The sequence below is a fragment of the Procambarus clarkii genome, chromosome 15, assembly GCF_040958095.1.
Source record: "Procambarus clarkii isolate CNS0578487 chromosome 15, FALCON_Pclarkii_2.0, whole genome shotgun sequence".
Taxonomy (NCBI): Eukaryota; Metazoa; Arthropoda; class Malacostraca; order Decapoda; family Cambaridae; genus Procambarus; species Procambarus clarkii.
Genome location: NC_091164.1, coordinates 41778786 through 41795982, shown reverse-complemented (window position 1 = coordinate 41795982; position 17197 = coordinate 41778786). Strand labels below are relative to the sequence as shown.

The following is a 17197-nucleotide window of genomic DNA, read 5'->3' as shown; positions in this document are numbered from 1 at the left end:
GAGAGGAGGTCAGTAGTGGGGGAGCATGAGTAATGGAGGAAGTCAGTAGCGGGGGATCATGAGTGAGCGATGATGTCATTGGTGGGGAGCATGAGAAAGGAATGACGTCAGTGTTGGGGGGAGTATGAGTGAGGGAGGTAGTCAGTGGTAGGGGGAGTATGAATGAGGGAGGAAGTCAGTAGTCGGGAAGTATGAGTGTGTGAGAGGAAGTCAGTGTTGGGGGAGCATGAGTGTAGGAGGAAGCCAGTTGTGGAGGAGCATGAGTGAGGGAGGAAGTTAAATGGAGGGGGAGAATAATTGAGGGAGGAAGTCATTGATGGGGGAGTATGAATGCTGGAAGAAGTCAGTGATAGGGGAGCATGAGTGAAGGAGCATGAGTGAGGGAGGAGGGCATTGGTGTGGTAGCATGAATGCGGGAGGAAGTCAGTGATGGGGCAGCATGAGTAGGGGTGGAAGTCAGTGTTGAGGAGCATGAATGTGGGACGATGTCAGTGGTGGGGAGTAGTAGGGAGTGTAGTCCACACGGGATTTTTCTTTAATCCGGTGTGGACAGCAGGGGGGGGGGGGGGTCCAGGTGAATTGGGCCATTCTCATTTGGACTGCAGGGGGCTCCCGGTCAAATATCCCGTTTACGCTGTCGAGTTTCCTGATAAATTTCCGATTTTGAGTTAAAAATTCTTATGAGAAAAATAGTTTCAGAGATCTTAGAAGTTTGTTAAGAATTCATATGGGAGAAATTCAAAATATTTCTGTGTTCAGTTTCATGAAAATATTTTAAAGTTCATATAATCATAGAAATATCTTTACGAGTGTAAGACCGAAATTATTCAAAAAGATTATTCTCAGAGAATATTGTCATTGAAATTTTGTTAAGGAAAATAGACATTTTAGCCGTTACTTTTAGATTTTATATCTATTTACAGCTGTTTCACCTAAAAAAGACCAACAATTATTCAGCGACCATTTGAAGACCGATTTTTCTTCAGAGACCATTTATGACCAAAAATATGACAGAGCCCCATTTGAAGACCGAAATATATCGAAATTTGCCAAATTATTTTAGACCCAAATATGACAGAAAGCATTTTAGACCAAATAATTTCAAAGACCATATAGGACCGAAATGAGACACAGATTATTTATGACCCGAATATTGTCAGATTCCAGTAAAAGACCTAAATTATTCAGATTCCAGTAGAAATCCAAAAATAGTCAGAGTCCATTTCAGACAAAAAATTAGTCTGAGACCAGTTTAAGCTCAAAATTTAACAGAGACCACTTTAAAAGCAAAAATTAACAGCTAAACAGAGTTATGTTAGGTTGGATTGGGTTATGTTAGGTTAGGTACGATATGTTGAGTTAGGTTTGGTTAGGTTAAGTTAGGTTAGGTTAGGTTCAGTTAGGTTACGTTAGGTTAGGTTAGGTTAGGTGAGGTTGGCTTCGGTTAGATAAATTATGTTAGGTGAGGTTGGCTTGGGTTAGATAAGTTATGTTAGAATAGGATAGGTAAGATGCATTAGGTTAGGATAGGTTAAGCTAGGTTAGGTTAAGTTAGGTTTGGTTGGCTTGGATTATGATTGATTAGTTAAGTTATGTTAGGTTAGGTTAGGTTAAGTTAGGTTAGGTTAGGTTGGGTTATGTTAGGTTATGTTGGGTTGGATAAGTTATGTTTGGATAGGGTAGGTAAGTTGCATAAGGTTAGGATAGGTTAAGTTAGGTTAGGTTAAGTTAGGTTAGGGTGGGTTGAGTTATTTTAGTTAAGTTAAGATAGGTTAAGTTAGGTTAGGTTAAGTCAGGTTAGGCTGGGTTATGTTAGGTTAGTTAAGTTAGGATAGGTTAGGTTATGCAAGTTAAATTAGGTTAGGTTAGGATAAGTTAGGTTAGGTAAGATTCATTAAATTAGGATAGGTTAGGATATGGAAGTTAAGGTAGGTCAAGTTTGGTTAGGTTAAGTTAGGTTGGGACTGGATAGGTTAGTTGCATTAGGTTAGGTTAGGTTAAATTAGATTATGTAAGTTAGGTTAGGTAAGTTACATTAGGTTAAGTTTGTTAGCTTAGGTTAGGTAAGTTTGATTAGGTAAGTTACATCAGTTAGGGTAGGAATAGGATAGAATAGATTAGATTAGGTAAGATATATGTTTTACCAGAAGTGCAAGTTTGATATGAAAAGCTGAACTAGTTACATTTTGGAGAGATATGTTATGCCTGAAGATGTCTTAGAAAATAACATTGATGTCTTAGCGAATAACTTTGATAACGAAAGTGAGTTAGGGATTACCTTTGAAAACTCTGAGAATAACTTTTGATGACTGAGACTAACTTTTGATGACTCTGAGAATGACTTTGATGCACGAAAGTGAGTTAGTTATTACCTTTGATCACTGTGAGAATAACTTTTGATGACTCTGAGAATGACTTTGAGGACATGAGTTGTATTTTGATGACTGTGAGAATAACCTTTGAGGGCATGACTAGCCTTTTCGACGTCTTTGAGTGTGTCTTTGATGTCTCGAAAAGTGTCTTTGATGTCTAGAAAAGTGTCTTTGACTATTTTTTCTTACTTAACGACATAAAATTTTAGTTAAGAACAGTGTTGAAAGATTCTCTTTGACTATTTTTCTACTCCACGAAGTATACTGTTAGTTATGTAAGTGCTGAAAGAAGTTACATTTGACTATTTTTAGTTGAGGGGAAGAATAATTTTAGTTAAGAAAAGAGAAGAAAACATGATGAACATGGATATTTTTAGCTGAGAGGAAGAGTTATTTTAGTTACTAAACGACAAGAAAAGATATTAAACATGACTATTTTTCTGTTGATTGACGAATATTTTAGTTACGAAACGACAAGAAAAGATGATGAACGTGGCTATTTTCAGTTGATTGAGGATGGATAAAGTTAGATATGAACAGTGTTGGACAATTCCTTTGACTATTTATAGCTAAGAGAAAAAGGCTATATTAGTTAAGAACAGTATAGAAAAAGGCTATTTTAGTTAAGAACAGTATAGAACAAGGTTAATCCTGACTATTTTTAGTTGACTGACGAATAATTTAGCTAAGAAAAGATGAATGCGATATTTTTAGTTGATTTACAATGGATAAAGTTAGTTAAGAACAGTGTTGGTAAGAAATATTAAGTTGATAAAAAGAAATACATTGATGTAGTTTTGCAAAAAATCTGGATTACTGACTAAATTTGTTGGAGGAACTGCAATGCAGCTGACTTGACAAAACTTGCTACTTGACAAAAGAACTAGTTACTGAACGGAAGAAACAATTGTACTTTTTATTTTAAAGAACATGTAAGAAAATACGTTGAACATAGTGAACATACGGAGAACATGACAAGGAACACAAAGAACATATAAGAGAATGCCTTGAACATAGTCAACATTCGGGGAAAGGACAAAGAATACATAGAACATGTAAGAGAATGAGATGAACACAGTGAACATTTGGGAATATAAACTTACAGTGATTATGCGGGGAATATGAGCTTACAGAGAACATGAAAACATGATAAAGAACATTGCGAACACAGAGAATGATCAATGAACTTGTGAAGAACATGCTAAGAGCATTATGAGAACATACAGAATATGACAAAGAAAGCAGAAAAGAAGTAAGTGAAGGTGATGAACAAAGTGAACTTGTGAGAAACATGAACTTGTAGAGAACATGAATATTGACAAAGAACACATAAAACATGGAAAAGAACATGAATATTGAGTATAAACGTTGTTCAGAGAACGTGTGATGAACTTGTAAAGAACATGCTAAGAACATTATGAGAACATGACAAAAAAGCAAAAAAAAATGTGACTAGAATTTGTAGAGAACATTATGAGACTATGAGAAAGGTCCCAGAAAAATGGAGAAACTGATGCAAAATATGAACTGAACATGCTGTGAAGAACATGCTAAGAGCATTATGAGAACATACAGAATATGACAAAGAAAGCAGAAAAGAAGTAAGTGAAGGTGATGAACAAAGTGAACTTGTGAGAAACATGAACTTGTAGAGAACATGAATATTGACAAAGAACACATAAAACATGGAAAAGAACATGAATATTGAGTATAAACGTTGTTCAGAGAACGTGTGATGAACTTGTAAAGAACATGCTAAGAACATTATGAGAACATGACAAAAAAGCAAAAAAAAATGTGACTAGAATTTGTAGAGAACATTATGAGACTATGAGAAAGGTCCCAGAAAAATGGAGAAACTGATGCAAAATATGAACTGAACATGCTGTGAAGATTTGCAGAACATAGAGTGAACACTGAAAACATGGATGAGAATGCGCAGAACACAGTGAATATAGCGAAAATATACAAATACAGTAAGATTATTGAAGGTTTGGATAAGTTAGGGAAGGGGGGAGATAAAGGGGGAGGTAAGGGATGAGAAGGTAAGGGGGGGGGGGAAGTTAGATGTAATTTGACCGTGTGATTATTGCTTAGTTGAGTAAGCAAAAGGTATTGAGAGTAGGGTGCGAGCTGACCGTGTGAATATTAGCTCGTTTGTGATTATTTACATAGCTGAGTACAAGAAGGGTATTAAAGGACGGGATGTTTACTTAGATAGACTGGAGAGCATCTTGATCTGAATTAAATTTGATGAACTAAAGTGGAGGACGGGAGCTGAAGCCCGTTTAATGTCTTGATTTATTTTACTACGTTAGAAATATAGCGATCCTGAATCTTGGGGATTTGGGCTGATATAATGAATTTACAGGAGTAAACTAAGGAAGGGGACAAATACTATAACTCAGTAATTGCCTTGGCCTTATTTACTGCATCTGAAATAGCTACGTTTTAAATTTTAAGGGATTTGGTCTGATAAAAAAGAAGATACGCGAGGGAACTAAGGTGGGGGACAGAAGCTGGCGCTCGATAATTATTTGAATCTATTTTACTATGTCTGAAATACAGAGTTTCTAAATTTCAGGGAAATTGGTCTTGCTAAAGTAGATATACAAATGAACTAAGGTGGGAGGACAAGAGCTGGAACTCGGTAAAGGTGTTTTCTTTACTTACTCAGAAGTATGGCGGGTTTAAATTTTAGAAAAATTGATGGGTTATTAACGAAGATACGAGAGAAAACTAAGGCTGAGGACAAGAGCTGGAGCCAAGTAATTGTTTGGATTTATTGTCCTACGTTTGAAATATGTCACTTTAAAATTTCATGGAGATTGGACTGTAAGTAAAGATGTTATGGGGTAATGTAAGGCGGGGACAGGAGCTAAAACGTGATTACTGACTTTATTTTATTTACTACGTCTGAAATATAACTGTTTAAAATTAGGCTAAAATTGGGCTATTAATAGCAAAACTATCCTTATAAATGTGGTCTCTAATGACTTTGGTCTTAAAATGGTCTCTGTCATTTTTTTGGGTCTCAACTGGACCTTGATAATATTTGAAATTCCCTAAAAACTCTTTAAGAACGCAGGCGTAAGTAAAACTGCATTATTTTGGTCTAAAAGTGGTCTCTGACTAATTTTGGTCATTAATTGGTTTGAAAATGGTCTCTGAATATTTTGGGGCTTAAACTGGACTCTGTTAATTTTTGCTTTTAGAGTGGTCTCTGTTAATTTTGGACTTGAACTGGTCTCAGACTAATTTTCGGTCTTAAATGGGACTGACTTTTTTTGGATTTCTACTGCACTCTGAATAATTTAGGTCTTTTACTGGAATCTGACAATATTCGGGTCATAAATAATCTGTATCTCATTTCGGTCTTATATGGTCTTTGAAATTATTTGTTCTAAAATGGTATATTTCGGTCTTCAAATGGGACTCTGTCATTTTTTTGGGTCATAAATGGTCTCTGAAGACAATCTTTCTTCAAATGGTTGCTGAATAATTTTTGGTCTTTTCCATGTGAAATAGCTGTAAACGGATATAAAAACTAAAAGTCACTGCTAAGATGTCTATTTTCCTTAACAAAACTTCTATAACAATATTCTCTGAAAACTGTCTTTTTGAATAATTTCCGTCTTACACTCGTAAATATATTTCTATGATTACATGAAATCTAAAATATTTTCATAATACTGAACTCACAAAAAATTTGAATTTCCCCTATAAGAACTCTTAGCAAACTTCTATGATCTCTGAAATTATTTTTCTCATAAGAATTCTTCAACTCAAAATCGGAAATTTATCAGGAAACTCGACAGCGTAAACGGGATATTTGACCGGGAGCCCCTGCAGTCCAAATGAGAATGGCCCAATTCACCTGGAACCCCCCTGCTGTCCACACCGGAATTTAAAAAAAAAATCCCGTGTGGACTACACTCCCTACTTCTGTGGGGAGCATAAGTGAGAGAGGAAGTCAGTAGTGGGGAGCATGATTGAGGAAGGATGTCAGTGGTGGGGAGCATGAATGTGGGAGGATGTCAGTAGTGGGGGTGCATGAATGTGGGAGGATGTCAGTAGTGGGGAGCATGAATGTGGGAGGATGTCAGTAGTGGGGAGCATGAATGTGGGAGGATGTCAGTAGTGGGGAGCATGAATGTGGGAGGATGTCAGTAGTGGGGAGCATGAATGTGGGAGGATGTCAGTAGTGGGGTGCATGAATGTGGGAGGATGTCAGTAGTGGGGAGCATGAATGTGGGAGGATGTCAGTGGTGGGGAGCATGATTGTGGGAGGATGTCAGTAGTGGGGTGCATGAATGTGGGAGGATGTCAGTAGTGGGGAGCATGAATGTGGGAGGATGTCAGTAGTGGGGGTGCATGAATGTGGGAGGATGTCAGTAGTGGGGGAGCATGAATGTGGGAGGATGTCAGTAGTGGGGTGCATGAATGTGGGACGATGTCAGTTGTGGGGAGCATGAATGTGGGAGGATGTCAGTGGTGGGGAGCATGATTGTGGGAGGATGTCAGTGGTGGGGAGCATGAATATGGGAGGATGTCAGTAGTGGGGGTGCATGAATGTGGGAGGATGTCAGTAGTGGGGGAGCATGAATGTGGGAGGATGTCAGTAGTGGGGAGCATGAATGTGGGAGGATGTCAGTGGTGGGGAGCATGATTGTGGGAGGATGTCAGTAGTGGGGTCCATGAATGTGGAAGGATGTCAGTAGTGGGGAGCATGAATGTTGGAAGATGTCAGTAGTGGGGTGCATGAATGTGGGAGGATGTCAGTAGTGGGGAGCATGAATGTGGGAGGATGTCAGTGGTGCGGAGCATGATTGTGGGAGGATGTCAGTAGTGGGGTGCATGAATGTGGGAGGATGTCAGTAGTGGGGAGCATGATTGTGGGAGGATGTCAGTGGCGGGGAGCATGATTGTGGGAGGATGTCAGTGGTGGGGAGCATGATTAAGGAAGGATGTCAGTGGTGGGGAGCATGATTGTGGGAGGATGTCAGTAGTGGGGGTGCATGAATGTGGGAGGATGTCAGTAGTGGGGAGCATGAATGTGGGAGGATGTCAGTAGTGGGGTGCATGATTGTGGGAGGATGTCAGTGGTGGGGGTGCATGAATGTGGGAGGATGTCAGTAGTGGGGAGCATGATTAAGGAAGGATGTCAGTGGTGGGGAGCATGATTGTGGGAGGATGTCAGTAGTGGGGGTGCATGATTGTGGGAGGATGTCAGTGGTGGGAGTGCATGAATGTGGGAGGATGTCAGTAGTGGGGAGCATGATTAAGGAAGGATGTCAGTGGTGGGGAGCATGATTGTGGGAGGATGTCAGTAGTGGGGGTGCATGAATGTGGGAGGATGTCAGTAGTGGGGAGCATGAATGTGGGAGGATGTCAGAAGTGGGAAGCATGAATGTGGGAGGATGTCAGTAGTGGGGAGCATGAATGTGGGAGGATGTCAGTAGTGGGGAGCATGAATGTGGGAGGATGTCAGTAGTGGGGTGCATGAATGTGGGAGGATGTCAGTAGTGGGGAGCATGAATGTGGGAGGATGTCAGTGGTGGGGAGCATGATTGTGGGAGGATGTCAGTAGTGGGGTGCATGAATGTGGGAGGATGTCAGTAGTGGGGAGCATGAATGTGGGAGGATGTCAGTAGTGGGGTGCATGAATGTGGGACGATGTCAGTAGTGGGGAGCATGAATGTGGGAGGATGTCAGTGGTGGGGAGCATGATTGTGGGAGGATGTCAGTGGTGGGGAGCATGAATGTGGGAGGATGTCAGTAGTGGGGGTGCATGAATGTGGGAGGATGTCAGTAGTGGGGGAGCATGAATGTGGGAGGATGTCAGTGGTGGGGAGCATGATTGTGGGAGGATGTCAGTAGTGGGGTCCATGAATGTGGAAGGATGTCAGTAGTGGGGAGCATGAATGTGGGAGGATGTCAGTAGTGGGGAGCATGATTGTGGGAGGATGTCAGTAGTGGGGTGCATGAATGTGGGAGGATGTCAGTAGTGGGGAGCATGAATGTGGGAGGATGTCAGTGGTGCGGAGCATGATTGTGGGAGGATGTCAGTAGTGGGGTGCATGAATGTGGGAGGATGTCAGTAGTGGGGAGCATGATTGTGGGAGGATGTCAGTGGTGGGGAGCATGATTGTGGGAGGATGTCAGTGGTGGGGAGCATGATTAAGGAAGGATGTCAGTGGTGGGGAGCATGATTGTGGGAGGATGTCAGTAGTGGGGGTGCATGAATGTGGGAGGATGTCAGTAGTGGGGAGCATGAATGTGGGAGGATGTCAGTAGTGGGGTGCATGATTGTGGGAGGATGTCAGTGGTGGGGGTGCATGAATGTGGGAGGATGTCAGTAGTGGGGAGCATGATTAAGGAAGGATGTCAGTGGTTTGGAGCATGATTGTGGGAGGATGTCAGTAGTGGGGGTGCATGATTGTGGGAGGATGTCAGTGGTGGGGGTGCATGAATGTGGGAGGATGTCAGTAGTGGGGAGCATGATTAAGGAAGGATGTCAGTGGTGGGGAGCATGATTGTGGGAGGATGTCAGTAGTGGGGGTGCATGAATGTGGGAGGATGTCAGTAGTGGGGGTGCATGAATGTGGGAGGATGTCAGTAGTGGGGAGCATGATTAAGGAAGGATGTCAGTGGTGGGGAGCATGATTGTGTGAGGATGTCAGTAGTGGGGGTGCATGATTGTGGGAGGATGTCAGTGGTGGGGGTGCATGAATGTGGGAGGATGTCAGTAGTGGGGAGCATGATTAAGGAAGGATGTCAGTGGTGGGGAGCATGATTGTGGGAGGATGTCAGTAGTGGGGGTGCATGATTGTGGGAGGATGTCAGTAGTGGGGAGCATGAATGTGGGAGGATGTCAGTAGTGGGGGTGCATGAATGTGGGAGGATGTCAGTAGTGGGGGAGCATGAATGTGGGAGGATGTCAGTAGTGGGGAGCATGATTGTGGGAGGATGTCAGTAGTGGGGAGCATGATTGTGGGAGGATGTCAGTATTGGGGGTGCATGAATGTGGGAGGATGTCAGTAGTGGGGAGCATGAATGTGGGAGGATGTCAGTAGTGGGGGGTGCATGAATGTGGGAGGATGTCAGTAGTGGGGGTGCATGAATGTGGGAGGATGTCAGTAGTGGGGGAGCATGAATGTGGGAGGATGTCAGTAGTGGGGGTGCATGAATGTGGGAGGATGTCAGTAGTGGGGGAGCATGAATGTGGGAGGATGTCAGTAGTGGGGGTGCATGAATGTGGGAGGATGTCAGTAGTGGGGAGCATGAATGTGGGAGGATGTCAGTAGTGGGGCATGAATGTGGGAGGATGTCAGTAGTGGGGGAGCATGATGTGGAGGATGTCAGTAGTGGGGGCATGAATGTGGGAGGATGTCAGTAGTGGGGAGCATGATTGTGGGAGGATGTCAGTAGTGGGGAGCATGATGTGGGAGGATGTCAGTAGTGGGGGCATGATTGTGGGAGGATGTCAGTAGTGGGGAGCATGATTGTGGGAGGATGTCAGTAGTGGGGGTGCATGATTGTGGAGGATGTCAGTAGTGGGGAGCATGATGTGGGAGGATGTCAGTAGTGGGGTGCATGATTGTGGGAGGATGTCAGTAGTGGGGTGCATGAATGTGGGAGGATGTCAGTAGTGGGGAGCATGATTGGAAGGATGTCAGTGTGGGGAGCATGATGTGGGAGGATGTCAGTAGTGGGGTGCATGATTGTGGGAGGATGTCAGTGGTGGGGGTGCATGAATGTGGGAGGATGTCAGTAGTGGGGAGCATGATTAAGGAAGGATGTCAGTGGTGGGGAGCATGATTGTGGGAGGATGTCAGTAGTGGGGGTGCATGAATGTGGGAGGATGTCAGTAGTGGGGGTGCATGAATGTGGGAGGATGTCAGTAGTGGGGAGCATGATTAAGGAAGGATGTCAGTGGTGGGGAGCATGATTGTGTGAGGATGTCAGTAGTGGGGGTGCATGATTGTGGGAGGATGTCAGTGGTGGGGGTGCATGAATGTGGGAGGATGTCAGTAGTGGGGAGCATGATTAAGGAAGGATGTCAGTGGTGGGGAGCATGATTGTGGGAGGATGTCAGTAGTGGGGGTGCATGATTGTGGGAGGATGTCAGTAGTGGGGAGCATGAATGTGGGAGGATGTCAGTAGTGGGGGTGCATGAATGTGGGAGGATGTCAGTAGTGGGGGAGCATGAATGTGGGAGGATGTCAGTAGTGGGGAGCATGATTGTGGGAGGATGTCAGTAGTGGGGAGCATGATTGTGGGAGGATGTCAGTATTGGGGGTGCATGAATGTGGGAGGATGTCAGTAGTGGGGAGCATGAATGTGGGAGGATGTCAGTAGTGGGGGGTGCATGAATGTGGGAGGATGTCAGTAGTGGGGGTGCATGAATGTGGGAGGATGTCAGTAGTGGGGGAGCATGAATGTGGGAGGATGTCAGTAGTGGGGGTGCATGAATGTGGGAGGATGTCAGTAGTGGGGGAGCATGAATGTGGGAGGATGTCAGTAGTGGGGGTGCATGAATGTGGGAGGATGTCAGTAGTGGGGAGCATGATTGTGGGAGGATGTCAGTAGTGGGGAGCATGAATGTGGGAGGATGTCAGTAGTGGGGGAGCATGATTGTGGTAGGATGTCAGTAGTGGGGAGCATGAATGTGGGAGGATGTCAGTAGTGGGGGTGCATGATTGTGGGAGGATGTCATTAGTGGGGAGCATGATTGTGGGAGGATGTCAGTAGTGGGGGTGCATGATTGTGGGAGGATGTCAGTAGTGGGGAGCATGATTGTGGGAGCATGTCTGTAGTGGGGGTGCATGAATGTGGAAGGATGTCAGTAGTGGGGAGCATGAATGTGGGAGGATGTCAGTAGTGGGGGTGCATGAATGTGGGAGGATGTCAGTAGTGGGGAGCATGATTGAGGAAGGATGCCATTGGTGGGGGAGCATGAGTGAGGGAGGATGACAGTGATGGGGAGCTTGAATGAGGGAAGAAATCAATGGTAGGGAGCATGAGTGAGAGAGAATGTCAGTGGTGAGGGAGCATGAGGGAGGGAGGAAGTCAGTGGTGAGGGAGCATGAGGGAGGGAGGAAGTCAGTGGTAGCGGAGCATGAATGTGGGAGGAAGTCAGTGGTGGGGAGCATAAGTGTGGGAGGATGTCAGTGGTGGAGAGCATAATTGAGGGAAGATATCAGTGGTGGGGAGCATGAATGAGGGAGGATGTCTGTGGTGGGGAGCATGAATGTGGGAGGATGTCAGTAGTGGGGAGCATGATTGAGGAAGGATGTCAGTGGTGGGGAGCATGAATGTGGGAGGATGTCAGTAGTGGGGGTGCATGAATGTGGGAGGATGTCAGTAGTGGGGAGCATGAATGTGGGCGGATGTCAGTAGTGGGGAGCATGAATGTGGGAGGATGTCAGAAGTGGGGAGCATGAATGTGGGAGGATGTCAGTAGTGGGGTGCATGATTAAGGAAGGATGTCAGTGGTGGGGGAGCATGAATGTGGGAGGATGTCAGTGGTGGGGGAGCATGAATGTGGGAGGATGTCAGTAGTGGGGAGCATGAATGTGGGAGGATGTCAGTAGTGGGGTGCATGATTAAGGAAGGATGTCAGTGGTGGGGGAGCATGAATGTGGGAGGATGTCAGTAGTGGGGTGCATGAATGTGGGAGGATGTCAGTAGTGGGGAGCATGAATGTGGGAGGATGTCAGTAGTGGGGTGCATGATTAAGGAAGGATGTCAGTGGTGGGGGAGCATGAATGTTGGAGGATGTCAGTAGTTGGGGAGCATGAATGTGGGAGGATGTCAGTAGTGGGTTGCATGAATGTGGGAGGATGTCAGTAGTGGGGAGCATGAATGTGGGAGGATGTCAGTGGTGGGGAGCATGATTGTGGGAGGATGTCAGTAGTGGGGTGCATGAATGTGGGAGGATGTCAGTAGTGGGGAGCATGAATGTGGGAGGATGTCAGTAGTGGGGGTGCATGAACGTGGGAGGATGGCAGTAGTGGGGGAGCATGAATGTGGGAGGATGTCAGTAGTGGGGTGCATGAATGTGGGAGGATGTCAGTAGTGGGGAGCATGAATGTGGGTGGATGTCAGTGGTGGGGAGCATGATTGTGGGAGGATGTCAGTGGTGGGGAGCATGAATGTGGGAGGATGTCAGTAGTGGGGTGCATGAATGTGGGAGGATGTCAGTAGTGGGGGAGCATGAATTTGGGAGGATGTCAGTGGTGGGGAGCATGAATGTGGGAGGATGTCAGTGGTGGGGAGCATGATTGTGGGAGGATGTCAGTAGTGGGGTGCATGAATGTGGGAGGATGTCAGTAGTGGGGAGCATGATTGTGGGAGGATGTCAGTGGTGGGGAGCATGATTGTGGGAGGATGTCAGTGGTGGGGAGCATGATTAAGGAAGGATGTCAGTGGTGGGGAGCATGATTGTGGGAGGATGTCAGTAGTGGGGGTGCATGAAAGTGGGAGGATGTCAGTAGTGGGGAGCATGAATGTGGGAGGATGTCAGTAGTGGGGTGCATGATTGTGGGAGGATGTCAGTGGTGGGGGTGCATGAATGTGGGAGGATGTCAGTAGTGGGGAGCATGATTAAGGAAGGATGTCAGTGGTGGGGAGCATGATTGTGGGAGGATGTCAGTAGTGGGGGTGCATGATTGTGGGAGGATGTCAGTGGTGGGGTTGCATGAATGTGGGAGGATGTCAGTAGTGGGGAGCATGATTAAGGAAGGATGTCAGTGGTGGGGACCATGATTGTGGGAAGATGTCAGTAGTGGGGGTGCATGAATGTGGGAGGATGTCAGTAGTAGGGGTGCATGAATGTGGGAGGATGTCAGTAGTGGGGAGCATGATTAAGGAAGGATGTCAGTGGTGGGGAGCATGATTGTGGGAGGATGTCAGTGGTGGGGAGCATGATTAAGGAAGGATGTCAGTGGTGGGGAGCATGATTGTGGGAGGATGTCAGTAGTGGGGGTGCATGAATGTGGGAGGATGTCAGTAGTGGGGAGCATGAATGTGGGAGGATGTCAGTAGTGGGGTGCATGATTGTGGGAGGATGTCAGTGGTGGGGGTGCATGAATGTGGGAGGATGTCAGTAGTGGGGAGCATGATTAAGGAAGGATGTCAGTGGTGGGGAGCATGATTGTGGGAGGATGTCAGTAGTGGGGGTGCATGATTGTGGGAGGATGTCAGTGGTGGGGGTGCATGAATGTGGGAGGATGTCAGTAGTGGGGAGCATGATTAAGGAAGGATGTCAGTGGTGGGGAGCATGATTGTGGGAGGATGTCAGTAGTGGGGGTGCATGAATGTGGGAGGATGTCAGTAGTGGGGGTGCATGAATGTGGGAGGATGTCAGTAGTGGGGAGCATGATTAAGGAAGGATGTCAGTGGTGGGGAGCATGATTGTGTGAGGATGTCAGTAGTGGGGGTGCATGATTGTGGGAGGATGTCAGTGGTGGGGGTGCATGAATGTGGGAGGATGTCAGTAGTGGGGAGCATGATTAAGGAAGGATGTCAGTGGTGGGGAGCATGATTGTGGGAGGATGTCAGTAGTGGGGGTGCATGATTGTGGGAGGATGTCAGTAGTGGGGAGCATGAATGTGGGAGGATGTCAGTAGTGGGGGTGCATGAATGTGGGAGGATGTCAGTAGTGGGGGAGCATGAATGTGGGAGGATGTCAGTAGTGGGGAGCATGATTGTGGGAGGATGTCAGTAGTGGGGAGCATGATTGTGGGAGGATGTCAGTATTGGGGGTGCATGAATGTGGGAGGATGTCAGTAGTGGGGAGCATGAATGTGGGAGGATGTCAGTAGTGGGGGGTGCATGAATGTGGGAGGATGTCAGTAGTGGGGGTGCATGAATGTGGGAGGATGTCAGTAGTGGGGGAGCATGAATGTGGGAGGATGTCAGTAGTGGGGGTGCATGAATGTGGGAGGATGTCAGTAGTGGGGGAGCATGAATGTGGGAGGATGTCAGTAGTGGGGGTGCATGAATGTGGGAGGATGTCAGTAGTGGGGAGCATGATTGTGGGAGGATGTCAGTAGTGGGGAGCATGAATGTGGGAGGATGTCAGTAGTGGGGGAGCATGATTGTGGTAGGATGTCAGTAGTGGGGAGCATGAATGTGGGAGGATGTCAGTAGTGGGGGTGCATGATTGTGGGAGGATGTCATTAGTGGGGAGCATGATTGTGGGAGGATGTCAGTAGTGGGGGTGCATGATTGTGGGAGGATGTCAGTAGTGGGGAGCATGATTGTGGGAGCATGTCTGTAGTGGGGGTGCATGAATGTGGAAGGATGTCAGTAGTGGGGAGCATGAATGTGGGAGGATGTCAGTAGTGGGGGTGCATGAATGTGGGAGGATGTCAGTAGTGGGGAGCATGATTGAGGAAGGATGCCATTGGTGGGGGAGCATGAGTGAGGGAGGATGACAGTGATGGGGAGCTTGAATGAGGGAAGAAATCAATGGTAGGGAGCATGAGTGAGAGAGAATGTCAGTGGTGAGGGAGCATGAGGGAGGGAGGAAGTCAGTGGTGAGGGAGCATGAGGGAGGGAGGAAGTCAGTGGTAGCGGAGCATGAATGTGGGAGGAAGTCAGTGGTGGGGAGCATAAGTGTGGGAGGATGTCAGTGGTGGAGAGCATAATTGAGGGAAGATATCAGTGGTGGGGAGCATGAATGAGGGAGGATGTCTGTGGTGGGGAGCATGAATGTGGGAGGATGTCAGTAGTGGGGAGCATGATTGAGGAAGGATGTCAGTGGTGGGGAGCATGAATGTGGGAGGATGTCAGTAGTGGGGGTGCATGAATGTGGGAGGATGTCAGTAGTGGGGAGCATGAATGTGGGCGGATGTCAGTAGTGGGGAGCATGAATGTGGGAGGATGTCAGAAGTGGGGAGCATGAATGTGGGAGGATGTCAGTAGTGGGGTGCATGATTAAGGAAGGATGTCAGTGGTGGGGGAGCATGAATGTGGGAGGATGTCAGTGGTGGGGGAGCATGAATGTGGGAGGATGTCAGTAGTGGGGAGCATGAATGTGGGAGGATGTCAGTAGTGGGGTGCATGATTAAGGAAGGATGTCAGTGGTGGGGGAGCATGAATGTGGGAGGATGTCAGTAGTGGGGTGCATGAATGTGGGAGGATGTCAGTAGTGGGGAGCATGAATGTGGGAGGATGTCAGTAGTGGGGTGCATGATTAAGGAAGGATGTCAGTGGTGGGGGAGCATGAATGTTGGAGGATGTCAGTAGTTGGGGAGCATGAATGTGGGAGGATGTCAGTAGTGGGTTGCATGAATGTGGGAGGATGTCAGTAGTGGGGAGCATGAATGTGGGAGGATGTCAGTGGTGGGGAGCATGATTGTGGGAGGATGTCAGTAGTGGGGTGCATGAATGTGGGAGGATGTCAGTAGTGGGGAGCATGAATGTGGGAGGATGTCAGTAGTGGGGGTGCATGAACGTGGGAGGATGGCAGTAGTGGGGGAGCATGAATGTGGGAGGATGTCAGTAGTGGGGTGCATGAATGTGGGAGGATGTCAGTAGTGGGGAGCATGAATGTGGGTGGATGTCAGTGGTGGGGAGCATGATTGTGGGAGGATGTCAGTGGTGGGGAGCATGAATGTGGGAGGATGTCAGTAGTGGGGTGCATGAATGTGGGAGGATGTCAGTAGTGGGGGAGCATGAATTTGGGAGGATGTCAGTGGTGGGGAGCATGAATGTGGGAGGATGTCAGTGGTGGGGAGCATGATTGTGGGAGGATGTCAGTAGTGGGGTGCATGAATGTGGGAGGATGTCAGTAGTGGGGAGCATGATTGTGGGAGGATGTCAGTGGTGGGGAGCATGATTGTGGGAGGATGTCAGTGGTGGGGAGCATGATTAAGGAAGGATGTCAGTGGTGGGGAGCATGATTGTGGGAGGATGTCAGTAGTGGGGAGCATGAAAGTGGGAGGATGTCAGTAGTGGGGAGCATGAATGTGGGAGGATGTCAGTAGTGGGGTGCATGATTGTGGGAGGATGTCAGTGGTGGGGGTGCATGAATGTGGGAGGATGTCAGTAGTGGGGAGCATGATTAAGGAAGGATGTCAGTGGTGGGGAGCATGATTGTGGGAGGATGTCAGTAGTGGGGGTGCATGATTGTGGGAGGATGTCAGTGGTGGGGTTGCATGAATGTGGGAGGATGTCAGTAGTGGGGAGCATGATTAAGGAAGGATGTCAGTGGTGGGGACCATGATTGTGGGAAGATGTCAGTAGTGGGGGTGCATGAATGTGGGAGGATGTCAGTAGTAGGGGTGCATGAATGTGGGAGGATGTCAGTAGTGGGGAGCATGATTAAGGAAGGATGTCAGTGGTGGGGAGCATGATTGTGGGAGGATGTCAGTAGTGGGGGTGCATGATTGTGGGAGGATGTCAGTGGTGGGGGTGCATGAATGTGGGAGGATGTCAGTAGTGGGGAGCACGATTAAGGAAGGATGTCAGTGGTGGGGAGCATGATTGTGGGAGGATGTCAGTAGTGGGGGTGCATGATTGTGGGAGGATGTCAGTAGTGGGGAGCATGAATGTGGGAGGATGTCAGTAGTGGGGGTGCATGAATGTGGGAGGATGTCAGTAGTGGGGGAGCATGAATGTGGGAGGATGTCAGTAGTGGGGAGCATGATTGTGGGAGGATGTCAGTAGTGGGGAGCATGATTGTGGGAGGATGTCAGTAGTGGGGGTGCATGAATGTGGGAGGATGTCAGTAGTGGGGAGCATGAATGTGGGAGTATGTCAGTAGTGGGGGTGCATGAATGTGGCAGGATGTCAGTAGTGGGGGTGCATGAATG

General features: G+C 47.0%; 1 protein-coding gene across 1 annotated transcript in view; it reads left to right on the top strand.

Annotated features, from left to right (window-relative positions):
• LOC123759180 (adhesion G protein-coupled receptor L2) overlaps window positions 1-17197 on the top strand; it is a 356308-nt gene that overhangs the window by 198700 nt on the left and 140411 nt on the right. The window lies entirely within an intron of this gene.